Genomic DNA, 11,659 nt, shown 5'->3' with positions numbered 1-11,659 from the left:
AGTTGATAACATTTGCAAGAGAGTTAATAAAATTACCCAACCTGATGACAGAGAAAGACATTGACATTCTGACTTCCTGGGCTCCTTGCCTTTTGTTTAGAGTAAGATGGCGCCAAACCCCAGCTCACTTCCACCCATGGCTGGGGATGAGTGGTGATCATGTGCATTTGTTCCATGTGATTTACTATTTGAATCTTAAGTCAAGGCTGGTCGTTTGACCTCTCTGGATTGAATTAAATTCATCACCTATAATTTTATTAAAAAACCCTGTGGCCATCAATCATAATGAGAGCATGGGGAGTCAACATTTTCCAGGGAAATGTGTCAACTTCATGGACACATGGCACTTACGCCATCCCTTTCCTGTCCTGAGCTGAGCAGGCACACACCTGCAGTTCCCTCTGAACATAAAGGGTCAATGAAGCATCCAATGGGTGGTGGTATGTGGGAGGAGTTCTTTGCATGTCTAGGACCAAAGCTGGGTGAGATGGTGCCCATCCCCTGATTTAAACCAAGTTCTAAATGAGGCCCCTTCCTCTGGACTCAAGAGCTGGTTTAGAAACTGTGCATCCATCCTCAATTTAAAGGAAATTTCATAAAATTCCAAAAGATGAAACCAAGATCAGAGCTGCTTTCCCTCATTCCTGATACTGCTGCTGTAAACCACTTTGAAATTACAGCATATCTCAGCCTCACTTCCATCTGAGTTTCCATGTTATTGCTTGCTAGTGAAATAAATGTAACAACAGTCTCATTAAAAAATTTCACTGTAAAAATTTCTAGTGGTCTTTTAGATCCAAGTCAACATTAATTCTTAAAACTAAGGTTGCAGAGTCCCTATTTTGAAGGTTTCCTGGTCGAAGTTGATTTGTTCTTGTACCTGAAGCAGGTGATGTTTCTGCAGAGACATCTGAATGACAGCAGGAGTGAAGGACAAATCTAATAAAGCCTAATAAAGCGTGAGCGTCAAAATGTCATTAAACTTACAAAAATGAGACTCAAAATCACCAAAAAGGTAAATGTCTTCATTAGTCTGATCTCTGAAGACTGTCGAACATTTCATTAATTTATAATTTATGATTGTTTGACAAATATTGAAAAGTATGTAAATATGAGCGGGATAATGTCTTTTCTGCGGGAGATGAGGAAATGACCCAAACTGTACATGCCTGCAAGATTACACACAGGACCCAGCTCTCTGTTATCAAACTGTGCCGCCCCTTTAGCCAACATATTGTGCAAGTGACAAGTGAAATAGTGCAGATAAACCAATGGTTTAAAACGTAATAAAGACAACAGCCATTTGCATTTTTTACATTTTATTACAAAGGTAATTTACTATGACACATTTCTGAATGTAATTTATGAAAACATGTTAAAGCAATTACATCGTGTATACAGCCCTCAGAGCTACAAAATTCAGATAAATAATAATATTATAGATCTTTAGAGACTCACTATTGAAAACATATCATAAAGGGAACCTTTTATTTCAAAATGGGTTGTACAGAAGAAAATAATGGCATTAAATTTTAAAATTAAGAATAAAATCTTGAAGAACAATAGAAGGTAAATGAATAATATGCTTTGCTGGAGTTACAAAATTAAATCTTCATGGTAACAATTTGCTTATTTCACAGGGCTTATTATCAACATTTTTTTTCCTTCCTAGAGTCAATGTTAGGTGCAAAGTATTAAAGGCTCCTTAAGAGGGAGATACAGAGGAGTGCATGTTTCCTCTTTCAAACTTCTGAGCTCATTCCTTCTCTCCATTTCTCTTTCCCAAAGCACAGAACTGTACCAGCTTTAAAAAGTGACAGAAATCCATTCCCCGAAGGTCAGTATGTCTGAACTGATCCTTCAAGATTTTCTACACCAGCCTGTCATAAGCTATCAAAACAGGAGAAGATTCGTTTGGGGGAAAGGAAAGAAAAGTTTACAAAATAGAGCATGAAATTAAAATGAGGGACATTTCATTTCTCTCCCCACTCCCTAGACAATTTATTTTGTAATAACTCTCTATTTTAAAATTGGGAATGCATGATTAGATACTTTAGATTCAGCCTCCAACTATTTTTACCAATTTTTCTTTCGTGGGGCAGAGGAATCTGTCTTCCTTTTGTATGCGCAGGTACAACACTTTGTAAATGTTTAACTTTAAAAGCAAACTGTAAAGTAAATCTGAAATGGGCTCTTTTCCTGCCTATGGGGGGCATGCTCTGGGTTTATTCCACAACTTTGAGACTATCTCAAGGTCCACTATAGGTTTCCTGAAAGATCCCTTAGGAATGTTACCTCCTATGACAGACTTACAGTCATAACTCCCCTACCAGCCATATTAAAATCTCTCCAACCTAAAGAAAAAGGCTCTTGACACCACTTAAATCCGAATTTGTGGGTCACCAGGTGCATGTAATAATCGTTTCCTGATCTTCTCTTTCACTTGGGGGTCCTACTAGCCCACTGTAACTGGCCTCCAAAGCTTCCCCTCCTCCCCAGTTCAAACACCCAACACCTCCAAATGGATGCAGAGGGGCTGCGGCCCTTGAAGAGTGCCTATGGAGTCCCACCCAGCTATTAAAGGTGGGGCCATTGCCTAACGTGGTCTCAGTCGCCTCGAGAGCAGTGGGCAGGTGAGTCCCCGCCTACGAACTTCTTCTCTATCCTGCCTCCTGCTAGATATTTGGCATTAGAACTGACCACACCGCTAACGTTTCTACCACCTTCAGGTGAAGCTAGCGCTGCCGCTGTCCCACCAAAGATCCCTCAGGTCCGCATTGCTGGCGGACAAATCCTCAGCCCAGCGGGCCCAAACTTCGGGACCGACCCCTGACTGCTGCACTATCATTTTAGCGGCGTGGTTCGCCCTTCTACCCTGCTTTAGAACCGATTCTTACTTTAACACTGGGATTCGCCACCCCTCCCACCCCCAACATCGATCCCTATCCCAGCCAAGGCTGGTGCCTAAGTCTGATTGCCCTTGGCCCTAGCCGGGTCTCTGCGACTCTCCCTTGCCTCCAGAGCTGGACTGGGCCAAGGAAGTGGGCTGTGGGTTACTTTTAACCAGGGTTAAGTCAGTCCTCCGCTCCAGCCTTTGTCTCTCTTGGAATGTTTAGGGGCTGCATATGCTTTTGTGTTGCAAACAGCAATTGGGGTCCCCAGGAGTCCCTGACCCCATGCCTTGGCAGGAGCACGGTTTCCCTGGACAACTGTGGCTGGGCCTGCTCCCGGCGGTAGTCTTGCGCAGGCACGCTGCCATGCACACCAGCGCGAGCGCAGACTTGCGGCGCCCCGCACACATACAAAGAAAAGTTCGTTTAAGTAAGTAAGTAAGTAAGTAAGCAAGCAAGCAAGCAAAGGAAGGAAGGAAGGAAATAAATAAATAAATAAATAAATAAATAAATAAATAAATAAATAAATAAATAAATAAATAAATAAATAAATGCATTGATGGGGAACTACCTAAATGGGTGGACTAGATAAAGAGAGATACATAATGAGGGAGATCAATAAAGAGGGAAGGAAAGAAAAAATATACCTGCTGATGTGTCAACTTCAGTGGGCAAATAATCTCCTAGTAACAAATGAAACAATGAAAGGGCTGCATTTTTTTCTATTACTCTCTCCATATATGACCCCTGTTTATATCTGAATGGCCATGTTTTGATGACTTAGAGATATGCAAAAACAAACTTTCCCGCGGTGTTTTTTTCCCCCTTCTCCTCTGCTTGTCAAGCTCTTCTTTCCAAATAGTCAGATGATTTTAAAAAGAAGGCAAAGGAGAAGAAGAAAAAACCTCACCACCATCACCACCCAAGAAATGATAAATAGCGTCGCATAGCTAATCGCTGGAGGGCGCGTTTACCAATTCATAATCATTTATTCTTGGTGATGTATGGCACTTACACTTAAATCTGAAAAGCTTCTATTTGAAGGTGTAAATAGCTTTTTTTTCTTTCTTTCCTGCAGTAAACCTTCCTGCATTAGCAGTGATTGATCTCATGTACAATTCGTCCCAGAGTGCTATTTTACAGGGGGAACACTAGCTTTTGGAGATTAACTGGGGAGTCTGTTACATATTAATGAAGCCGGGAGATATACTAACGTTTTGGTAATTTAGTTATTTGCGTCTATAGCTATCGTCGTTATTTTCTTTTAGACCCCTGCGGTTGTTATCCATCGAATTAAAAAGTGGTCCTTAGAATAATTTTTTTTTTCCACTGGCAACTAAACGCCATTTAATGTGAAAAACAAATGTTGACTTCTCTCTTGAAGGAAGTGTTTCTTGGCAAGACATCAAAGTGTTTTAAACTGTATTAGTGGGTTATGTTAGTTTTCTTACCCGGAGCCTACACTAAAGTAATGACTAATGGGGGAAAAAAAGAAAAGAAAAATATCTCAGCCTGCCTCTAAGAAAAATTATTTAATCTAGGAGAAGGGGATAAAGTTAAAACTAGGATAAAAGTATTTTTGGCAAGAGGTTCCCCAAAACATTTGGAAATCCAAACTTAAGTTTGCGAGTAGGGTTGAGGGAGAAGCAGAGGTTGCTCATTGATCTGCAACTTGATAATTAATATCCCACCAAATAAGACATCAGCGTCATTAATGCCTGTGTTCATGGAGAAAGGCTTTGAGTGAATTGCAATCCTAAATAAAATCCACATTCCACAAAGAAGTTGCTTGATGGCCCTGAATAAAATGGCATTGATTCTGTTTTCTTGTAGGATTTTTATGGGGAGAGAGTGTATCTAAAGTGGGGAGAGAATGTATCTAAAATGCTCTGGCTTCCCACAGAAGACCTGGGGGAGTGTCTCTGGGCAGGTAGCCTCTCCACATACCTCCCAATTCCCCAGTTCTGTGGAGGATTCAGGACCACTGTTGATTGCAGGAGTAGGATGAGAGGAGAGAAGCTGTTCTGAAAGGCTGGCTTAGAGTGCTGTGAGCACCTACATCTGCCTTGTGTAATAAAAGGTGGATAACCCATTTCCACTTCCAAGGAGTCCGGGAACTGCCTGCTGAGTTGAGGAGAGGCCAGGAAGTGGCAAAACATCCTCTAGGGACACATCTGCTCCTGGGTCTTGACCATATGAATCTGAGCTGCAAAGCCCTTCTGATCCCTGCGCTAGGCCGGATCCTTCTCCTGTCCCCCAAAATAGAGTCCTCTCTACATTCCCCTCCCACAGCCAGTTACCACCCTCGTCCCAGAAGCCGGGATATGGAGCTCTAGACTGTGGGGGTCTTCGAGGCAGTGTTTGCTGTGAGGCCAACTTCAAGAAGCAACAAACTTTCCAGGGCCTCAAAACAGTGAAGCGGAGGGCGCCAGTTGGCCGAGGCGCGCCCTTTTTGTTTTGGGGGGCGATTTATGTTCTTTATAAAAATGTGGTTGGGAAAAAATAGAAAGAGCCTTGAAGACGTTGTTACAATGAAAAAGGGACAAATTAGAAGACATTTTCCGTGATCAAAGGCGGCAGGGAGAGCGCGCATGGGCATTCACAAAGCTTGACTTATTCACTCCCCTCCTTTGCAAGCCGGGGCAACAAGCGTGTCCCCCATTGACAAGGCGCCCTATTCAGACTGCAGGTGCGAAGTGGACCGGCGCGCCCGGCCACATTATGTCAAGGTTGTTGGAGATTAGTGTTCGGCCTTAATAACTAAAGCGCTTGATTTACATTGGAAAAAAGTCCCCTCAGCCGTGAAAACAAAATCGTTGAACGCGTGATCCTTGCGAGGGCGGCTGATATCCTAATACTCGCATTGTCCTAGGCTGGGCCCAGGCGAGCCCGGCCTCCTCAGAAAGGGCACGGCCTGGGTTGCTGGTCGTGGACCAGGTCCCCAGATTTGGGGGCGGGGAGGGGGGGAGAGTGATGGGTGGAGTTTTACAGGAGCCCAAGGAAGACAGAGTGGGGGATTCCCCTAGAGTTCGGATCTGGGCTCTCAGCTTTGGCAAAGCCCGGGATAAGAGAATCATCGGGGCTCCAGGGCCTGCGAACAGGCCCAATTGTATTGTCTCAAGGTCGCAGGCCCTCCAGCATTACTTTGGGGGAGACCTGGGGGACTTGTGTTGAAGTGTCATGGGCAAGAACAATTTTACTCACAGATGATCATCGCGGGGTGACGGGAGAGCTGGAGGAACTTACAAAGGACCACTGGCACCCTTCAAGAAGAGCATTGCTTTCAAGCTAAATCTCTTCCTCCAAGAAAAGCCCATTTCAGAGAAGTGCAGAACAACTTGCAGCCCTTGCCTCTCTATCTGTTGTGTTTTCCCAGGATTGAGGGAGGTGCCTACCTTGGCCTTGGTCCTGCTTCTCTTTGTGAAGGCATTTCAAAACAGATTCAATTCTGTCATACACTATCTGTGCCTCCCATACATCCTCCTCCCCCACTCATGAGAAGGGATCCAGAGAACAAGACAGACATCTGTGGTTGGAACCTAAGAACAGGCATTTCAATATGCATATGTATCTATTCTAACTGCAATATTTTTTTGTGGAAGTCAAGCTACTTAAAGCAATTTCCATAAGATCTGTCTTAGAAGAGAAGGTTTGGTGGGGACAAGGTGAGAAAGCTGTTAACTATTGTCTGGCCCTGAAAAGGTCGTAAGTCAGTGCCTTGGTAGCTGACCTGTCAGGGGAAGGTATAAAGGCTTTATTCATGCAGTCGCTCCAATGTTCTCAGCTCTCACAAAAGTGTTTTTATGATTCAATTTTCTTACCTCTTTTCTTAATTAAAAAGCTGAACCATTAGAATAGCACCTGCATCGTGTCCTGACGGTGCCTGCATACTAATTCCAGAGTCTTTACAACCAGTAATTATAACATAAAATCAGAGATTGAATAAAACAGAAGGATTTTGCTCCCAAAGCCCTGCTAATCCCCTTTTAAAAGGGTCTGGTGAAATAATTCAGAACAGTATCCGGAAGTTGGATTACCGCTCCTTTTTTAACTTTTTACAATGAAATGATATTTCACAGTTAAAGGAAGCTCTATTTTTCTACAACAGTTTTTTTTTTTTTAATTGGCAGGTTTTTTGAATGATAGAAAGCATTTGACTATGGATTCCTTGCTTACTAAATGCACTGGCAGAAAATGTAAGGGAAATTTTTATAACATGTTTGAAACACTTAAATTTTCTCAGGTGAAAGTTACTGCAGTGTGACTGAGAATTGTTTATGTGCATGAGGCATTAGGCAACCTTCTTCATTTCTCTCAGAGGAAATAAATAAGCAAACCTTTCAGGGGCAGATGACTATTATTCATGACTTAGAAATATGCACATTTCAGGCAAAACACTTTTCACTAATATGCGGGGTGCATCTTTTTAACACTTACTGAATACATTGATGGGTGCAAAAGCTAGAGACCTCCATTAAACCCTGAGCAAAACCTTGCAGAGGCTGAAGCCAAGGAGCTTGAGCTGTCTGCATTTTCTCTTCAGTTCTGGCAAGGAACATTATCTTCATCTGGCTAATTCGATGTTACATGGGCCAGCCATCAGCCACAAACAAGAAAAAACTGGGTCATCCTTCTGATACTTTGCATAAATCATCCGATAATATTGCTGGGGAGGGTTACCCTTTCTTTTTGCCATTATTCTACAACTGCATGGTACAGCCAAAACCACAGAAATTTACCCAATTTTGGTTTCTTCCCTCTGCAAACATTTCCCAAGGCTGCCCATTCATTATGAGGTTCAGAACCATGTACAGCCCTGCCTGACTTGTTTTGAATTGATCAATATTCTTGCCCTACATGTTGGCTCATATAGAGTCTCACTGGATCTAAAGAAGCCAAAAAAGCAAGACAAGTTTCAAATCCATCTCCCTGGTCATATTTACATTTGATTAACTTGCATCCTGAGTTAATTTTTTTTCTTTCTCTTTTTTTCTATGCAGCTGTTTTGGATGTTTGCAAGGCTACTGGAAGATTCAGAGGCAAACCCCAAGACCTCTCCTAATTGTCTAATGAGTTTCTTTTTTTCTGAATGGTTTTGGGATCTGAACTTTATCAAGTTCCCAGAAAACTCTCAAACATTTTCCTCATTGAAGATATTTGGGCAAAAAAGCAGTGCTGTCTTGATGCCCAGACAAGAAGTTCGTGACAAGCGGAACATGTTATTATGGTCACCTGATGACCAAGACGTTATTAATTTTCCCAGAATGAAAATTCAGTACAAGAAAACTATGATAATAAAAAAAGGTTCTGGGGCACTGGGTGACTCAGTAAGTAGAGCATGCAACTCTTGATCTTGGGGATGTGAGTTTGAGTCCCACCTTGGGTGTAGAGATTACTTAAAAGTAAAAATCTTAAAAACAAACAAACAAACAAAAAACTTCTGACACCTTCCTGGGAAAAATGTGCTTTTGTGTGACTTTTGTCCAAACGTTCAGTCCTGGGTCACCCTCACCCCCCCAACTCACATATTCCCTACCTTCACACCCAGGTCTTAAAAAATCCAACACCTACCTCACGATAGCTGCAGAGACTTATGACAAAAATAAATGAACCTCTGGGCAGGACAGGCCATACTGCAGTTTACTGCAGTGCCAGTGTCTTAACAAGTCATGGGGGCGACATTAAGACGATTGCGTTTCTCCAGCTTGGACCCACACTGAAATAAACTCATGAGAGTTTATTCTTCTAATTTTTCTTGGGCCTTTTAGAAATAAATCACGTCTCTATCTTGGTGCCCCACCGCACCGGGCTCTGGAACACTCTGAGAACTTTAAGTCATGTGGTTTCAAACACTCATCTAGGGACGCCTGGGTGGCTCAGTCGGTTAAGCATCTGCCTTCGGCTCAGGTCATGATCCCAGGGTCCTGGGATCGAGCCCCACATTGGGCTCCCTGCTCCGCGGGGAAGCCTGCTTCTCCCTCTCCTACTCCCCCTGCTTGTGTTCCCTCTCTCGCTATGTCTCTCTCTGTCAAATAAATAAATAAAATCTGGGCGCCTGGGTGGCTCAGTCGGTTAAGCGTCTGCCTTCGGCTCGGGTCATGATCCCAGGGTCCTGGGATCGAGTCCCGCATTGGGCTCCCTGCTCCGTGGGGAGCCTGCTTCTCCCTCTGCCTCTGTCTCTCTGTCTCTCATGAATAAATAAATAAATAAAATCTTAAAAAAAAAACACTCATCTAGCCTCGTAGCCTCAGGTATGCCCTGCTATGGAGCTTGAAGCCCCAGGTGGTACCACATTTTCTAGTAAGGTCTGGAGATCTAATTCTGGGAGGAACTATGGGATGTGTCTGAAAGATGAGGTTGGAGTCATATAAGTCATAATCACATTAACAGCAAGCGCTGAACAACATGTGAATGTTAAATGTTTCAAGGATTACCTTATTTAATACTCGAAAGAAGTTTGTGAAGGAGATTATTTTAAATTCTATTTTACCAGATGAGGAAACTGAAGCACAAGGAGGTTTCATCCTTTATCCAGGGGCAGAGGGCTATAGGTGGACAAGCCTGAGAGACTGGCTCCTAGCCAGTCTTCCCGCCACGCTGTTAGTTTTTACCTGGTGCTTGACTCGGACGACAGAGGAGGAAACGCTCGGTGGAAATCATTAGCAGGCTAAGATACCCGCAAACTGTCCTCGGTGCTGCCACTCCGCGGTGGGAGGCGGGTAACCCCCAGAGGACACGTGAGTTTTTCTCTAGGGTGAGGCTAGCCAAGGGCCCTTGGGGACCAGTGAATTCAACCCTCCGCCAAAGGTTACACCATTCAACATTCTGCCAATAAATAATGGCGTCTGGAACGAAGCCTGAGCTCTCCTAGCGTCAGGGGCGCTGAAATGTCCCAGAGCACGACTAGCACTGGATGCCAAGGCAGCCATCCCTCCCACACTCTCTTCTCCCTCCACTCCCCGGAGTGGTTCGAGCCGAAATTCCCTGGCGCCCTCGCGGCACAACGCTATCCTGAGACAGATGCGGAGGGCGGGTGAAATCCTGGGTTGGGGCTCTCTCTTTGCACGGACGAAGCGCAGCGGTGAGCTGGGGGTTCCTTCCCAATCTCCACCTGCTCCCCAGCACAGTGCCTGTCGGTGAAAGGGCTTTAATGAGTGCTCTCTCAAGGAGGCCGGGTAGGAGGGGGACTGAAGCAGCAGTAGAGGCCCCTCTAACTTGTCCCTGAGCCGCAGGAGGGGGACCTTTCCTCGAGAGGGACGGGAGGGGGCGCAAATCCCAGTACTAATATCCTATGGCCCTCCTCCCTCGCGGTTCCCAGCGATTCGGACGGGTCTTGGCAGCCCCTGGGGCCTTCTCCTTGTGGCCGCTCTTTTCACACTCACGCGTCGCCCTCTCGCCTTTGCGTGCTGGGGTCCTTCCCCCAACTTTCTCAGGACTGCAGCCTTTGCCCCAAGAGCTGCTTCTCCAAGCTGTTCTCTAAGGCTGCCTAGCACTCCAACCCCAACAGCTGTGACCCTCCCACTTAGTGCAGCCCCAACCTTAGCCGGACCCACGGGGACTAGTTGAAAGAGGCCAGGCAGCGCGTTTGTGGACGAGGCGCCTGCGCAGTAGGGGGTGGGGTGGGGTGGGGCGAGGCGTCGCCCGGGCCCTGGAAGCTCAGTGAGCTGAGTGGAGGTGGTAGGAAGGCTCTGACGTTTCAAGAGGTTCGGATACATCTGAAATAATTTCTCTAGTGGCAGGACCAAGGAGGGCTTCCGCACCCAACGCTAAAACCCACTGATGATCCCAGTAAGGCCCCAGGAAGAGTCACTGTGGGTTGTGGCCAGTCTAACGGCTTGAGGTCTGAGCATCCGCTACTCTGGGAGGGAGTGGGATCCAGCTAGGAAGACTCCTGCGGGCAACTGTGCCCGAGGTACCCATCAGGACTTAAGCAGGGTTTGACGCCAGCTCACCCTTTTTTCTTTGCCTGTGTTTATGCCCGACAACTACTAGGCTTTTGTCTGGGAAGTCAAAGGTGGTTTGTGAGAGGATGCGCCCTGTCCGAGCAGTGGGAAGGCTACCTTTCCAGGAAGACATTGAGACACGGGTTAATTTTCCCCCTTCTGTAATGTAAATTGGTTCATGAATGTCAGTGTTACTGAGGTGAATGAAATTGGGGACGAGGGAGGCCTCCTTCACAATGGTCTCTTTAGTGGGTCCCTCGGTTTTGCTGCCCGGAAGGAACAACCAGGCTTCAGAGGTGTTTCTGTAAACCCTGAGGGAAGGCAGGGAAAAGGACTGGAGGCTTCAGGAGGGTCCCAGATCTTTCCCTAGATGATGAAGCAATAACAGGACACTCGAATTCAAAAGAGGAAGGGAAACATCACAACATTTATTACCAAAGAAAACAGCAAAATGCAGCTCCTTGTACACAATGCTCTTCGGAGGGAAAAAGAATCACAGATTTTAATTCATTTTTACATATTTACAGCAAGATTAAAGCCACAGCTTTCAACTATGTTTTCCACTGAACAATCACTTTCAATCAAATACAAAACAACTTTTTTTTTTTCCTTTCAGGTTAGTTCATAATTTAAGGATCTAAGGGGAGAGCTGATAAATCACAAACAGTGTGGGTGGAGATGTACCAAATAGTCTAAGCTTTGTGTGTATGTGTGTGTGTGTGTGAATTTATGATTACAAAACATTTGCCTGTCTGTATAATTCACATTCATTGCAATCATTACATTTTCCCATAAATTAGCGATATAAACAAACATATGGGGACC

The sequence above is a fragment of the Mirounga angustirostris genome, unplaced genomic scaffold, assembly GCF_029215605.1.
Source record: "Mirounga angustirostris isolate CCGP_5_RB_7025 unplaced genomic scaffold, mMirAng1.0.hap1 SCAF_1, whole genome shotgun sequence".
Taxonomy (NCBI): Eukaryota; Metazoa; Chordata; class Mammalia; order Carnivora; family Phocidae; genus Mirounga; species Mirounga angustirostris.
Note: the sequence above shows the minus strand (reverse complement) of the source record.